This window comes from Doryrhamphus excisus, linkage group LG10 (assembly GCF_037039965.1).
Source record: "Doryrhamphus excisus strain RoL-2023G ecotype Guam linkage group LG10, RoL_Dexc_Guam_v1.1, whole genome shotgun sequence".
Classification (NCBI taxonomy): Eukaryota; Metazoa; Chordata; class Actinopteri; order Syngnathiformes; family Syngnathidae; genus Doryrhamphus; species Doryrhamphus excisus.
In genome coordinates this window covers 13,640,169-13,657,635 of record NC_136366.1, presented here as the reverse complement: position 1 = coordinate 13,657,635, position 17,467 = coordinate 13,640,169, and the positions used below count along the sequence as shown (strand labels likewise).

General features: G+C 42.4%; 1 long non-coding RNA gene across 2 annotated transcripts in view; it reads right to left on the bottom strand.

The window, feature by feature from the left end:
• The window catches only part of LOC131119937 (uncharacterized), a 47,235-nt gene that overhangs the window by 21,839 nt on the left and 7,929 nt on the right, over positions 1-17,467 (bottom strand). Inside the window, exon 3 of one of the 2 annotated variants that reach the window (XR_013629277.1) lies at positions 15,841-15,895. The exons of the other annotated variant lie outside the window; for it this stretch is intronic. This is a non-coding gene — a long non-coding RNA (uncharacterized LOC131119937). The remainder of the gene's footprint in view (positions 1-15,840; positions 15,896-17,467) is intronic. 2 annotated transcript variants of the gene reach the window in all.

Here is a 17,467-nt window from a genome sequence, read left to right as displayed (position 1 = left end):
CAATACGCAAACAGATATAAACGTGCACAGCGTGCAAACGTTCCCAAAGTGACAAAGGGGGAGCAGACAAAGAGGTAAATATGTTTTAAAAGGTGACATGTAATACTTTTGCGGGATGGGGAATGTATTTCATCCTTTTAAATCAATTTGTCAGCTTTGTCGTGGAGCTACGTTACCGAGTGTTTCCCTGTAAACTGCCATCTTTAATTTCTTTGTCTGACATACTCCGCTGTACAACAGCACACAGGAGACAGGAGCGAGAGGTGAGAAAAAGGTTCAAAGCCCAGAAGGGAGCAGCGCTTGTGTACCCCTGAACGTTGTGGATTACCCCGTTCACTCTCATGTCAAACAGAAGGCAGGAAGAGGAGGAACGCAAGTCGAAAGATCTCCACAGGCTCGGTAATCTACGACGATTTATGCCGAGACCTGTGACTCTGGCATCACAAATCTCTCTCAATGATATTCTCGTTCTCTATTTATCTTTTCTCTTGCGTGTTTCATACCACTCTGCCTGTTTCAATCTGTGTACTTTTCTGTCATGTTCGCCATGCACCTTCACAACACCTCCTACTCCTCCTCCCTGCTAGCGCACACATAATAAAAAAATACTATTTCCAACTTGTGGGAAATGAGATTCAGATCATCTATTAGCGCTGAAAAGTGTTTCTACAAAGAAAAAGTCGGATGGCTTCGAAATAAAAACGATGTTTGAGTTGACAATTTAACAGCTGTTAAAATGGAGACTTTTCCCTAAAGGACTGGGAACATTCTTCTTGGAAAGAAATTAAGTTTTCTTAAAAATTTTAACTTAACTGCTTCCTCAGTTTAGGCTTCAGACACAAAGTAACAATAGATTTAACACATCTGAAAAGGAGTAGAAAGAAGCAGATCTTATTTAATCCTCATGCTTCACAGAGTCTTTGCAATTACTAATAGTTTGTTTACTTCCTGTGCTTAACATGATATCCTTTCCTGGTATCACAACACACCCAACTCACGAGAAGAGAGGAGATTTTAACATTAATTTTAAGAAAAGTACAATGAAAAACTAAGACTGGATTAGCAAACTTTTAAATTTTTTTTCAGTCACAAAACAATACAGGTGCATGATAATATATGACAACAATAATTTATCATAATAACGCAATTTTCTTTTATATGTCCTCATTCATGCTGTAAAGTTGTGGAGTATTTTTTCACAGGCAAGTCTGTCAAAGGATTGCAGCATAGCTTGAAATGATTAGCATTAACAGTACAAACTTATTGTTGTTTTGGTCTCATCTACAGAAAGTTCAATTCATTTTCTATCACTTATCCTCACGAGAGTCACGGGGCTGCTGGAGCCTATCCCAGCCGTCTTCGGGCGAGAGGCGGGGTACACCCTGGACTGGTCACCAGCCAATCACTGGGCACATACAGTATACTAGACAAACAACCATTCACACTCACATTCATACCTATGGACCTATGAATTTGGAGTCGCCAATTAACCTAGCATGTTTTTGGAATGTGGGAGGAAACCGGAGTACCCGGAGAAAACCCACGCATGCACGGGGAGAACATGCAAACTCCATACAGAGATGGCCGAGGGTGGAATTAAACTCGGGTCTCTGAGCTGTGAGGTCTACATGCTGACCACTTGTCCGCCATGCAGCCAGGAAGTCATTTTAAAAAATGAAAATTCCATCATTGTTTCTTAAGGTAATTGTGTTAAGGTTTCAGTTTTTCTTCCATCACTCATGTTTTTATTGGATTGTCAAAAGGTTCCTGTTAGCATGATCATCATTCATTCATTCATTCATTTTCTACCGCTTTTTCCTCACGAGGGTCGCGGGGGTGCTAGAGCCTATCCCAGCTGTCTTCGGGCGAGAGGTGGGGTACAGCCTGGACTGGTCGCCAGTCAAGCACAAGGCACATATAGACAAACAACCATTCACACTCACATTCATACCTATGGACAATTTGGAGTTGCTAATTAACCTATGATAATTTTTTTTGAAGATGAAAAAATGCTGTTCTTGACACTTGTAAGTGAGAACTAAAGGAAAGGTCCTGATGCTTTATACGTTCTTTATAGGTTCCTCAAAAGAGATGCACAGTCTGTATTTCAGCACCACAGCAGTGGACAGCGCAAGTAAGGGGCCCTATTCTACTTTTACAACATTGTGGACTTAGAAAACTACGAATCAAGAAGCCCACAAGAGGCAGATCCTCATTGGCGGGCCCAGTCTTGGGGGCACCCCCGGCCACTAAAACTTCCTCAACACCGGAGAGGGGGCTCCGCCAAACGTTCACTTGGACCCCGTCTGATCTCAGCAAGGAGCCATGTCCAAATGTTCCTTGGATTAAAATACTATCATATTTTCTGGTTTGATGTACCACTTATATCCCTACTCTATTTTTATATCTCAACCCAGCCGGTTGAGACAAATGGCCTCCCCATAGAGCCTGGGTTCTGAGTTTTTCCTTGCCTCTGTCGCCAATTGAACTTCATACTGTATGTAGAGTGCCATGAGACAACTGTTTCATGAGGTTTCATTGATAGTGTGTTTAAATAATGGCGTTCTTTCCAATGATATTACCAAAGGGGGCTTATAAAGGCTCAGTTGGATGCCATGACTGACATTCACATGTATAGATACTTTATTACTAATGGATACAAACTGCAGGCAATCTAACAAATGGGACTAAAAACAATGTATTTGTTTAATTCTGAGGACATATTCTAATCTCTGTATTAAAATTTGGTGGTCAAACTAAAGATCTGATAAAACAAGTACTGAAACAAGGCCTTTGTCTGAGGCAGTAAGAAGTTTTTACAAGTGCGTTTTTATGCAATGTGGTGCTTACTAAATCCTCATTGAAAGTACTCAAATACAATAACCAGTGGGGGAGCATCACTGAGCAAGCAAGTAGCATTGGGATCTAATTGTGTTGGAGAGATGTGTAACACCAGTTGAGGGGGGGTTAGTTGGTACAACCATGGATAAAAAAAATCCATAATGATGCTGCTTCGCTTATTTTTTGGGATCATTTTTATGTATCAAGACTTCACATGTCTTAACGTAGCATGGCAGTGACTATGCTAGAGGAGCTGCGCTCTTGGGATTGTTTGTTTATAGCGTGACCCTCTCAGGAGAGTCAACAGCTGTTTTCACTGATGCTGAACAGCAACATCACCATTTTACAACATGATGGCTTTTGCCTTTTAATACCTCCTGATTAAGCACATCCTAATTAGGGCTAATGACCTGCTCATTAAAGAACTCCACGGCGCTCTAATTAGTATTCCGGGTTGCATGCTGGGAAACACCACATGGAGGTCACAAATTTAAGAAATAAGTTGAAGCACCAGGGGGGGACTGACCAGAAATAGCTGCAAACCCTCTTATCAAACTGCATTTTTAATTGAGGATAATCAATATTCAAGGCAATGGATTTACTACATATGCATCAAGGATCATAAATTCTTAATGCTTTAAAAAAATTCCCAATGCCCGTGGAATTTCACTCCCCAATTTTATAGCAATCTGGCAAATCAGAAATGATTAATTATAAATTGAATCATTACAACACGCTTCGGAAACTCATATTCACAAATTACATCTTCAGCTGGGGTCCAACATGAACGTACTCTCCTGATATTTCTGCTGCTTAAGTGTTAAGTCAACACATGTGATTACAAATGTAGTGTGGGGTCGCGCTGCACTCTGTGGTTTACACCAAAAGCTATTTTTGTGGGACACACAGACATCAGCACATTAGGATCCCCTCACCTCATCTCCTTGTGACAACTCCTGAGATGGTAATCAAGGCTGGACCATTCAGAGCAATGGTGGACATGAGTGAAAGTTTTAACAGTGCCACAACTTTATTGCAAAAACTGCACAATGAAGTACCTGAGATTTGCTCCCTCGACTCTGCTAACACAACTAGAATCCAAAGCTTCTTCAGAGTGTGTTTTGAAACCCTGCAGCCTGAGGACAAGCGAAGTAAGTAAACAGATAAATAAAAATTACAAAACAAGTCCACAACTGTTTATATTGCAGCCACAACTGCAAACTGTGGAAAACAACACTTATTTCACCACAGGATGCAGAGCGATGGCATCTTGGGGCAGAGGGCTATAGGGCTGGGTGGGGTGGGTGTGGGGGGGACACTCGAGCATAGGTGGGAGGAGGGTGCTCTAATGTGCTCTGGGAGGTTGGCAGACCCTGCTGAGGGGGGCCACTGGAGGCCCTAGCCTGTGGTCTTGCCTTGGGCAGGCCTGCCACAGCAACAGTCAGGTGGGCTGACAGACTGGGGTTGAGGAGGGCCTCCCCATGTGGCATGCCATCAACCCCTCCCTCTGCACAGATGTTTGGGGTTTGGGGGCGAGAGGGGGCAACAAGCTGTGCATCAGCACACAAAAACACTCAAGAAACTAAGGATGAGTATCTATTACAGTGAAGAAAATAAGTATTTGAACACCCTGCTATTTTGCTATTTCTCCCACTTAGAAATCATGGAGGGGTCTGAAATTTTCATCGTAGGTGCATGTCCACTGTGAGAGAGATAAACTAAAAAGAAAAATCCAGAAATCACAATGCATGATTTTTTAACAATTTATTTGTGTGATACAGCTGCAAATAAGTATTTGAACACCTGAGAAAATGAATGTTAATATTTGGTACAGTAGCCTTTGTTTGCTATTACAGAGGTCAAACGTTTCCTGTAGTTTTTCACCAGGTTTGCACACACTGCAGGAGGGATCTTGGCCCACTCCTCCACACAGATCTTCTCTAGATCAGTCAGGTTTCTGGGCTGTCGCTGAGAAACACGGAGTTTGAGCTCCCTCCAAAGATTTTCGATTGGGTTCAGGTCTGGAGACTGGCTGGGCCATGCTAGAACCTTGATATGCTTCTTACGGAGCCACTCCTTGGCTTTCCTGGCTGTGTGCTTCGGGTCGTTGTCGTGTTGGAAGACCCAGCCACGACCCATCTTCAATGCTCTGACAGAGGGAAGGAGGTTGTTCCCCAAAATCTCACAATACACGGCCCCAGTCATCCTCTCTTTAATGCAGTGCACTCGTCCTGTCCCATGTGCAGAAAAACACCCCCAAAGCATGATGCTACCACCCCCATGCTTCACAGTAGGGATGGTGTTCTTCGGATTGTACTCTTCATTCTTCTTCCTCCAAACACGCTTATTGGAATTATGACCAAAAAGTTCTATTTTGGTCTCATCTGACCATAAAACTTTCTCCCATGACTCCTCTGTATCATCCAAATGGTCATATGCAAACTTAAGACGGGCCTTGACATGTGCTGGTTTAAGCAGGGGAACCTTTCGTGCCATGCATGATTTCACATCATGACGTCTTAGTGTATTACCTACAGTAACCTTGGAAACGGTGGTCCCAGCTCTTTTCAGGTCATTGACCAAGTCCTGTCGTGTAGTTCTGGGCTGATTCCTCACCTTTCTTAGAATCATTGAGACCCCACGAGGTGATATCTTGCATGGGGCTCCACTCCGATTGAGATTGACCGTCATGTTTAGCTTCTTCCATTTTCTAATGATAGCTCCAACAGTGGACCTTTTTTCACCAAGCTGCTTGGTAATTGCTCCGTAGCCCTTTCCAGCCTTGTGGAGGTGTACAATTTTGTCTCTGGTGTCTTTGGACAGCTCTTTGGTCTTCGCCATGTTACAAGTTAAAGTCTTACTGATTGTATGGGGTGGACAGGTGTCTTTATGCAGCTAACGACCTCAAACAGGTGCATCTGATTCAGGATGATACATGGAGTGCAGGTGGACTTCTAATGGGCAGACTAACAGGCCTTTCAGGGTCAGAATTCTAGATGATACACAGGTGTTCAAATACTTATTTGCAGCTGTATCACACAAATAAATTGTTAAAAAATCATGCATTGTGATTTCTGGATTTTTCTTTTTAGTTTATCTCTCTCACAGTGGACATGCACCTACGATGAAAATTTCAGACCCCTCCATGATTTCTAAGTGGGAGAAATAGCAAAATAGCAGGGTGTTCAAATACTTATTTTCTTCACTGTATCACCACTTAATTCAATGCATTGTTAAAGGATACTAATTCTAATATAGTGATTTAGATTAAACTATTACAGTTCTAGTAGTACATATTGTAGACCTAATGCAGTACCAGTTACTAATTTGGCTCTGGTATTGGATAATATATAAACAATACCAAACCTCAGCCTTAGTAGGAAACTTCTGCCATGCCAGTCTATCAAATTGTGGGACAGCCATCCATCACATTTTTCAAAGAAACCATGCTCAGAAAGATAATTCAATAGCAATACAATAAATCCTTAGTGCCCACACAGATTATGCTGTTTATGCTCCACATGCCATAGAGAAGACGACACAGGTATCAATGCAACTGTATGCACTGTCGACCTTGAGTCCTGCAGTTCCCTGATGCCCTATTTAATATAACCCACTGCAGGAGGCAAAGATCACGGTGGCGTGACCTGGACTCCTCTCCTGACCGGCGAAGCGAGTGAAATCTCCTGCATGACTCTCAGCATGGAAAAAGTGCAGCTTTATCACCTCTGCTCAAACATTCATCACACAACTTCTCCTGCAACGGATTCCAAAGGGAGACGACCGCGCTTCTGTCAACTCCCATCTGATGCTGCTGCTTTAGGCCGAAGGTGGCAAGGAGGCAACTTCAAAGTTTCCTGAGGCTTGGGTCGATGCACATATCATATTGAGGAAGAAGAAAAGGAGACAGGCGGGACAGACGAGAAGGAGCAGCTCTCTTCAGTCAGAAGGGAGGTCATTATGAGGCCATGTTTACACTGTCAAAGAACCACTTCAGGCCAGAGTTTATGTCGCGATGTTGGTGCGTGTGTGCAATATAGCAAAGTCTATGGTAAGATTTGGCATTGACGCAACAATCTATATCTCACAGTTTGAGGATATGTGACAAGATAGATGAGTGGAACAATGATAAATCATTCATTCATTTTCTACCGCTTTTTCCTCAAGAGGGTCGCAGGGGTGCTGGAGCCTATCCCAGCTGTCTTTTGGGCGAGAGGGCACATATAGACAAACAACCATTCACACTCACATTCATACCTATGGACAATTTGGAGTCGCCAATTAACCTAGCATGTTTTTGGAATGTGGGAGGAATATAGGAGAACATGCAAACTCCACACAGAGATGGCCGAGGGTGGAATTAAACCCTGGTCTCCTAGCTGGGAGGTCTGCGCGCTAACCACTCGACCGCCGTGCCGCCAATGATAAATCATTAATATCAAATAAAACATATAAAATCAAATATTCACATTTTAGACTGTTAGATGCTAATAGCCTCCCATTTGTTAAGACAGCCAAAAGCCTCGTTTCCTAAAGTAAATACAGTACATACTTGATAATATTGATATGCTAAGATAGTCATTTTAAACTTTAAATATCTTGAGGGTTATGGAACAAACAGGTCAAGTGGTAGAAAAATACGTCATCGACCCTATGCTGGAGTATCCCATTAGGTGTCCATCAAGACACGAGATGAAGGAGTGCGGTCCAATAGCCATCAGACAGGGTTTTCAACGCCAAAGTGCACATTTGGAATTTGCATGGGGAGCAAACATGGAAACACTGAAAGGTGGAAGACATTCTCTAATGAAAAAAATGACCATTTTCCACACGGCACAGTGGACTGGATGCCATCATGATCTGGGTTTCCTTTGCCTTCAATGGAATAATGGAGCTTCAGGTTGTTCAGGGATGTGAAGCTGCAGCTGGCTATGTCGAGATGTTGCAGGGGGGATCCCTCACTGGCTTGTTGACACAAAAGTCAGCTACGTGACCCACTACACTAACACAGTGTTTTTCAACCTTTTTTGAGCCACGGCACGTTTTTTACATTGGAAAAATCTTGTGGCACACCACTAACCAAAAATGTTACAAAATGTCTCCACGACCTCACACGTGCATCAATAAGTCTATCGGAGGAACAAGGTAGGTGTTGCCACACGGACCAATATTACATTGCTCTGCCAGTCTTTACACCACAGACACTCGACAGTAGCCATGTTTACATGACGAGTTTTTCTCTTTCCGAATGACCTCTCGGGAAACAATGGTATCCATAGAAAGGAATATTCCAATCTCTTGTCTACATGCGCCGTGAAAATCAAACAGAATAGTCAATAGGGCATGCGCAGTAAAACGTAAACATCAACATCACGTGATACCGGCTTCCCCAAGTTTTTCTTTCACTTGTTGGAATAACTCCGTATTGCCAGTTTTTCGTCTGTCCAGTCTTGAAATTTAGTTTGAATCAAAAACAAACTTTGCTTAGTCCAGTGCCAATTGCTGGCCTCCATTTTTAAAACTGAACAACGTCTGGAGCTGCATGTTACGTCATATCTGAGCATACGTTGAAAAACGCACCTGGGATAAATTTAAATTAACAGGAAAAGATCAAATTCAATCTTGCTAATATTTTATAATCAAACTCAGGACATGTTTTATATAGATATATATTTTCCTTTTTAATAAAACTGCACTTGTGAATAAAGTATAGAAGGGTTTAGATTCTGTTCCACAGATGGCGGTAATGCACACAAAAGCTGCTTGCCAACCGCCAATAAACAACAGAAGAAGAAAAACACCATGAAGAAGAAGGCACCCTGACAACTTTCCGTTTGAGCGGGCACACGATACCTCCATCGGATCGGTTAAAGGAATATTCCATCCCTGTTCAATTCTTTCCGTTTGAGCAAATAAACCAAATGCAATTGGAATATTTGGGTCCATGTATACTATTGACATAATATTTGCAAATGATGATTAATAAATGTTAATTATAAAAAGTGATATTGGATAATTCCTCACGGCACATCTGACGGTTTCTCAAGGTACACTAGTGTGCTGCGGCACAGTGGTTGAAAATCACTTTTACTTTATATGTATATATTTGGCTCATGGGATGCGGAAACTATTTGGCTTAAAACAGGCTGATCAATATGTGTGCAGTTATGAAGCGTACAGTACATTACAGATGTTTACAGACCTGCTGTGCAGCTTTTCGTATTTACAATCCAGTTAACCCATATTTCCTAGACACAGAGTGTGCCTGATGAAAGCAAAACAAAGTCAAACTATGCCATATCACGAGTATCACGTAAAGTATGATAGCATATTTGAATTGGAAATCCAACAAAGCGACGGAAACAACCTCATGCACTCGCTCGGAAGGCGAGAAGAGGGTTAAATGAACAAAGCCTTGAAAAAGAGTCCAATTCTCCAGCTCCTGCCCCAATCCTTGTGGTTACCCCCACAAAGTACACAAGAAAAATAGTATCATGCATATCATTCATTAGCAGCAAATAAAAGATATTTCTCTCTAATAGTGCCCCCAAATCCCAGAGCTCTGTACACCACGGAGCGGGGAACTAAAGAAAAGGGGGAGAGAGATGCAAAGGAAGCCGTCTCCCTCAAGTGCTTGTTAGGCCCAAATTATTATGGCGATGAATAATTTTAAAAATAAATAAGAAAATAAATAAATAAAAGACGAAACATTTATAGATCTAAGTATTATCAGAGGAGCCGCGGGTCTGTTGCCAAGCTCTCTGGGCCCGTTTGAAATATGCCTTTGTTTTTCACTTTGATCTTTAACTGCTAACCTATCCATCGCTTCACCTGATCCCCCGTTAGCGATCCTCCTCCACGCACGTCTTCCTTTTTAAAAGTTCCCCGCACACAGCGCACTCGGTACTGCCCGCTCTAAGTGGTAATCATAATCATATCATCATCATCCTCCTCCTTCTCATCGCTAGCAACTTGCTGTTCTTTCACAACAGTAATTAACATACTGCATGGGGGCGAGATTAAGCAGAGGGAGTGTAGAGGAAGAATCCATGTTGGAGGAAGATAGAGAGAAAGCTCCTCTTCTCACGCTTCATATAATTTACTTCCTTGTTTGTTCCATGCTATTATTTGCTTTCCTCTTCGTTCAGATGCTTGTGTTTTTGCTGCTTTTTCTCGCTTTCATGCACTGTCCTCTACCTATTTTCTAATCAAAACACCTCAAAACACAATTTTGGTTTGGGCATGTTTGATGCCAGTTTTTCCAGAAGGCTATGTTGTTCCAGGTGGTGAAGATGGCTTCCGCAGAGGGAATCCACTCTCTGGAAATGATTGATGCCCATTGTTGTAAACTTCCCTTGCCATTAATTCCCAAAAGGTTCTTAATTGAATTTGGTTCAGGGGAACATGCAGGATGTTCCAAAAGAAATTCCAAATGGACACTGAAAGAGGCCAGACTTTTGAGGACTTGTTCTTAAAGCCCATATTTCGCTGATGGCTATTGGACAACATTCGGCAGTAGTAACAACTTTCATTTACGCCGCGGATCGTCCTGTGTCTTGACCAACAGCCGATTGGATCCTCTGGCTCAGGGTCGGTGACATTTTTTTGAGTCTACCCATTGACTTTTTTGTTCAAAATTATTTTCATACTGCATCCAACCTCTGCGGCAAATGTACGCTAAGAGCAGCCTTGCTTATGCAATCCAACCAAATTCAAAGGGAAAGATTTAAGAGATCTTTTTGTTAATGTTTTGACTGCCTGAAAGGGCTTAATTGGACTAATGTTATTTCCGACTGCAAAAATTACTTAGGTTTTCATTTTCATTTTCAGTTTTCGACTGACCTTTCAGAAGAAATTCATGACCAAAACTGTTTTTGTCGTGACCCAGAGAGAGTCACCAATATGCTCAGTTGTGCTAAACATGCGAACCCACCAACCATTATTCCTAGAAAAAAATTTCACAACTCAAAAAAATATACTCATTCAGATTGTGGTGACACACACAAAGGTGACAAAGTGTGTTGACAGCTATTCAGATAATATTAGCTGTGATGTGTTGAATTCATTTTCACTGGATAGTAAATCCATTCATGCAAGCTGAACACGGACTACTCTGAAATACATATATTATGTATTTCAGTTTCATTTCTAGACAGTAATGAAATGATTACAGAAATGTAATTTAATGTTGCATGAGACCACATAGAAAAAAATGCAATTCTGCAAAAAAAAAAGAGTCTCCACACACATTTTTCATTCTTTTTCCCAGAATACGATTTTCATATTGTTTGCTTGGTTTTGCCATCGTCCACCAACTTTCCCCCACCTACACGTTTTTCCCTCGTCTCCCTTCAGCTTGCATATACAGTGTCTCCCCCTTGGTCACTTCCTCCCTTGAGGTTTCTGACCTCCAACGCAGGGACATTCAAACCTCACACTCTGAGCTTGGCCTCTGGTTGATATTGTAATGAGACTCATCCCTAAGCCTCCCCCTTACTCCGATCTTTCCCGGTACCCTTCCTCACCTCCTCTGCTCCCCGAGCCCCAGAGTGGCTCGCTCGATTCTGTTTCATCACACATCAAACACGCTTGACGCTCTCCATGCGGGCAGGACCCAGAGACCGCAACATCTGCACAGGGAGACGCGCGGGGGTATGTGTATGTATATATGTGTGTGTGTGGGGGGGGGGGTGACTCTGGCCTCTGAGGGGTATGTGTGGGGAGGACACGGCGTACAACGAGCAGATGTCACCGGGACCTGAACAGCAGGCTGGGGGGGTAAGCCGCAGGGAAAGAGAAGGAGAGAGGGAGCCACCCCTGCGGCCCAGCCTGGGGAAGAAGGAGAAAGGAGATGAACCAGAGTCTCTCCAAACACTCCACCTCTGCTCACCTTGCAGCCCGGCTCCCCCGCATTCTCCATGGTTTGACAGTACAACAACATAATTAGTCACCTCGGTGCTAATAACCTAATCATTGCCTGTCTGTGTGTGCTTTCCTTCAGTTTCAATGTCCTCTACAGGCACTCCCCTGAGTCCTGATGAGGAGGCGTAGGAGAACAATTACCTTTGTCTGCCTGCTCCCAGTGGCAGGAGGAGCGCCAAGCCTCTGATCCAGACCAAAGCAAGGACCTTTTTTTTTTAATGTAAAGCAAGAACCTGCTCTTTGGAGGGGGTCACCGTTGCGCTCACATCCATTAACACCGCAGGTATTTCATCACTCCCTCCTTCTGGCAGGCAGGAGCTGCGGAGGGACTATGATCAGCCTGAGATGAGCACAGATGCTGACATTCCCCCAGTTAGTGAAAGTGGCAATCGGGAGCTTCCGCTGTCAATGAGTCATCAAAGGGCTTGTTGGAGAACAGCTGTTGACGTCAGTGCACTTCCACAAGCATTAACCCCCATTGAAAAGCGTGGTTTCTTTCTCCTGAATTGCAAATGCACTTTTCAACTGCATGGGCAACATGCACTTCTCTTAGGTCTTACAAATTATATCTGTCTTCCAAGGATAGTTTTTTTCCTTTTAATAGATCTCCAAGGACAAATTTGAAATGTTGAGCAGGACAGTGAATGGAAATTACTTGTTTTTCATTCATTACTGCCCTCAGCTCGACAGGAACGCACAGCACTGCCATTCTTTTGAATGAGTCCGGTACAGCAGATAGCGAGTGTGCCAAAGCAGGCTGTGGCAGGGAAAAAAAAAAATCTACCATCTGCTTGTATTTTTCTCGCCACAGTGGAAGGCAATGCGATCTGCTAGTCGTATTAATCAGGCGGATATGAGGAACTAGGACATCACACTGATACATTTGATAACATTAATAAGTAGCTGAGACAACCAATCATTCAAAACACGCTCCAATGAGGTGAGATAACCATTCTGTGCTGGTGAGCAAAGTTAATGGCTTCTCTTCACTGTAAACAAACATTCACTGTTTTAGCGGAATAAATGTTGCATTCTAGATGCACCACAAAAACACATTAAACCTTATCAGCCACCTGAAACACCAGCATCACTATGATGCCTTCGGTTTGTTCCTATCGCTACAGCATTTGAAAAGTGCAAAATCTTTGCCGGAGACAACTCGAGTGCTAGAATGATCTGTGATTTCATCATGGGTATGATGGTGATGGATGACCTGATCTTTACCATCGTTGAAGATACCAGCTTTACACCATTTGAATAAATTTGCCTATCTCTGAAAAATACAAAACGCTTGAAAATGCAGAGCAAAGAATAATACTTAATGAAAGAGGCATAAAAAAATATTTCCCCAAAAATTAGATACAGTCTTTCAATTAGACATTAGCATCAAAACGATGGGTTTTAGAAGGCGTGGTAATAGTGCCCCTTTGTGATGTCACAGAGAAGTGGGCCTCCTTATATAGGCATGACTGTAAGCCAGATAAGCTTGTAGCCCTCCGCCAAGCTCTGCTTCTGTGTTTATGTTGCTAGCGATAACTCTAATAATAAAGTGTTTCTTTTGGGTGTAAGGGAAAGACACATTTGTTTACAATTCCTAACTACGACATTATCAGGCACAGGTGATTTGAGTTCCTGATTCCCTGTCAGCAAAAAATATATATTTTTATCTATCAAACTTTTCACACTGGACTGTTTTGTGAACATGGGCCAGTATGCAGCTGGACTAGCCGACAAACTGTTGCTGAAGTCAGACGCCTTTTCAACGTTACTTGGTTGTGTGGAAGAGTCAGATGAGCCAGCAGTAAGTAACAACTTATCAGTGTCCTGTGTTTATTTTGTGTAAGTCATGGAACAAAAGTGGCTGTCTGTGTAGAAATATAGAGTGTGCATACATGGAGCGGGGTTGCTAATTGCTGTTTCCCACCCCAATTTTCCCACCCGATTTTTTCTGGACAAACTTCGGATCGGATTCGGGAGCCAACACATATGGCTGTATGTTGGAAATGGACATTTTAAAAAGATAAATCGCAGTTTATTATCAACTCCTACACTGTTTATCAATGTCTATAAAGTTGGGTTTGCAGGTAGCGGCACAAACCGGAAGTCCTTCTAAACACTCGGAAGTGTGACCAACCACAGCGAAGTGGGCGTGCTTGGAGGCAGTAATAAATTAAAACAGACCGTTTTCGCTGAAGCATGAAATCCAAATGAAATACAGCTGAAATAGTTACAAATTGTGGAATATTTAGACAGCTTTGCGGGTTATTGTGTGTAGGAGTCCACAACATAATACAAAGGGACGAAAAATGAGCATAATAGCCCCTTTAACCATGCAAATGGTGCGACAGGGTATCTTAAAAATGAAAAGACAAACAATGCCATATAATGTCCACTGCAAGCTTTTGCACCATTTCAAATTTTGTCAAGGGTGACACTTTGGCTAGGACTGGCATGGAGCTGTCAGCTGTTCGACCTATTATATTACCTATTTCTGTCCATGTATATGCTTCTCTGCAGCACAGGAAAGATGGTATTTGCCATTGAGCCGCCATCATAATTTAGTCTCATGTTTTCAGTTTGTGAAGTTCAGCACCCCTGCTGTGCTCGTTGCTGACAGCTGTTGTGTCGTCATCTTTATTATGCTGATTTCTCCGAGCCAAACAGCTGTTTTGTATGTCACACTGAATCACTGGCTCGTCCATACCACTGACACTCGAGTGACACAAGGATTGCACCTTTGAATGATGGCGCAGTTACTGCTTTAAACTGATAATGTAATCCACAGTGTACTAACAAAGATCTGATATCAATTCTTCATTTTAAGTGGCGGTTGTTAGTGTGGAACACTCGGAAAATGCACACCCATACTTGCGTATATAAATTAAATCTCACAATGAATAAAACATCCAAACTTGATGTGCAGGGATTTTTAACTACAAAGACAAGCGTCAAAGCAGACATGGAGAAAATTAATCGCTGCAGCCAGCAACAATATTTCTCCTGTAACAAACTGCTGCAAATGAATATCACTGGCAAGTGCATCGTCGGCAGTAGACTTTATTAGATGAGCTGAATGCATTGCTTTAGCTTGACGGCAACGTCACCGCACTTTATCACAGTGCGAGTAATGAGAGATAACTTCCCAGCATCTGTGGGAAGCCAGCGCTGTACCACAACCCCTATGCATTTTTTATCAGCCGCAATTACTCAGGGCTTGTTGATATTTCCCCATTCGTTTCATTTGGGAACATTTGCATCAGAAATCCGGAGGCCTGCTGCAGGGGTAACTGGGCTGCGCTGCTATAAATTATCAAGCTACAATTGTCCAACTATTTATTTTATGGAGGATTTGCTAATGGTCAGGCCGCAGCGTTAGAGGTCAGCTGGTTGTTTTTGACATTTGTCTGATAACATCTCACCTCCATGACTGGGTTATCACAGTTAATGATTCCTGGGTGAGAACTTTGATAGAAACAAAAGGCTGTCTGCTCAAAACTACAACAACTTTTACCGCAATTTGCTGCAAAAGTTTGACAGTCAGTGTCAAGGAATGCCTGTCTCAATTTCGGTGCAAGTAAAACAAAACAAGCATTTTTTTTTTCTACTCGGCAGCATGAAGCTCCATAACGATGGTGGCGGAGTGCTGCCATTTTTCAAGAGTAGGAGAACAACATACGACAGCCCCTGCAATAAATGGTGCACTCATTCTAATCATCCAAAATGACACTCACACAAAAGATATGTGACAATTTAGAATACAGTGGGGATGTCTAAGTTGAATGCTACCGTGGTTGTGTAATTTGGGTGAAATACATCACAATACAGCCGTCCTTCGTTTACTGCGGTTAATTGGTTCCAAACCCGACTGTGATAAATGAAGTTCTGCAAAGTAGGATTCAATATTAATGAATGGAATATTGTGTAGCTAGCACAGAAAGCCTGTTTTATCGACTTTGAAAATATTATTCACATTATTAGAGCCCTGTAAACATGAAATAACACCCCTACAGTCAACTTTAAACTCTTACTACCTAATATAGTCGACATAATAAGTAAGAATAAGACATCGTAACTCACCATTAGCTTTGGGAACGTCCCTTGTTGTTGTTGCCGTCATTAGTCGAAGACAGCCCTAGTAAACATAAGTGTATGTAAGAGCAGTGAAATAAAATATAATATATACTAATATACTAAGAAACAACATGGCAAGGTTTTCAAAAAGGATACCACAAAAAAAATGATACCACTAATGAGGATAACAATGCATGGCCCCACATAGTCTATTTATATTCCATGCTCATATTCTCTATCAGTCTTAATTAGCGGCAGCTCTTTTCAGTTATCACTGCAGACTGGAGGCAATGATGAAGGGCTGGATATCAATGTCGCCCTGACAGTACAGAGCAGGATTGACAGGTATACTTCTACCCCTATCAAGGTGCAGAGTCCAGGGTGGGCGATTCCTGCTGTCTCACATTTGTTGTAATTGACAGGTGCTGAGAGACCTACTGGGGTCCTGATGGAGCTCTGCGCCATTTATGCAGATTAACACGTCAAAAGTACAGATGAATAAATAAACTCGTGAGCCGAATCAGGCATTTAGCCTGAGGGGATGCCGTCGTTAGTAGATTAAACAAAGATACTAATCAGAAAAACAATCCGTGACTGAAGTAGAGGAAGTCAAAAGATGCCAAAGCCTGGGGGTAAAGAGCTAAGTCATTGTAATTATTTAGCTACTGGAAAACAAAGATATGAATTTATAATCAACATAACAGTGACAGATGATATTTCTTCCATATATGCAGCATTATTAGACAGAAGGATGTCTGTTTTGATCAAAGACAACGTATTTGTCTTTCCACAGTTTGAACATATTGACATGTGGGTGAATCACATGTTCACCACAATGTAAATTGTGAAGCTCCCAACCACATTTGAGCCATGGGGACCAGATCACAAGAAAGGCACATATTCCCTCAGCAGACAGCCATTTCTGGTACCCAGGCTAGGCGCCTTGGGGGAATACTTTGGGTCAGTCTGCAGAAGAACGAGGAATAAGAGATAAAGAACAAACGGGACCCATGCAGCGTGTTTTTGACACTAAAAAGAAAATTCCACTTCCTTTGAAATCCAAATCAGCAGACGTAAGGTCTTCTCTCCAAACCCACGCCACTGCCCATGAATCAAACGCTCAGATGTGTGAACCAGAATTTCATGTTTTTTCAGCATCTGTGTATTTTTTTTTTTTTAACCTCGATTTGAACCTGCTTCAGGCTTGGACACAGCTCTGCTGTAAAAAGCTAATTCTGTTTAAATTGGCCTAAAAGCACCCAGTGGTTCTCAAACTGTCTCCTTCTCTGACCTTCACGCCAAACCACAGCCCGAACCGTAGATATTGATTTTTCAAGGTATCTGTTTATTCTTCGTCTGCGTACTTTCCCAGCTGCTTGGAGAGCAGTGTTTGCCCCGAGGCGATCAGCAGGGCTCAGCTTGTTCCAGTCTTTGATCATCGTTCAGCCAGAGGATTAACATATGCACACTCTCTTCCTCCCTTTTGTCGCTGAGCTTGATAATAAATCTACGGGCCTTCCTCTATCTTTCGCTCCCCTCCCTTGTTGCAATATGGGACGAGTTATGAATCAATCACCCCGCTTTACGCCTCGTGTCCGACATGGATGCAAATCACAGAGGGATCTGCGGGTAA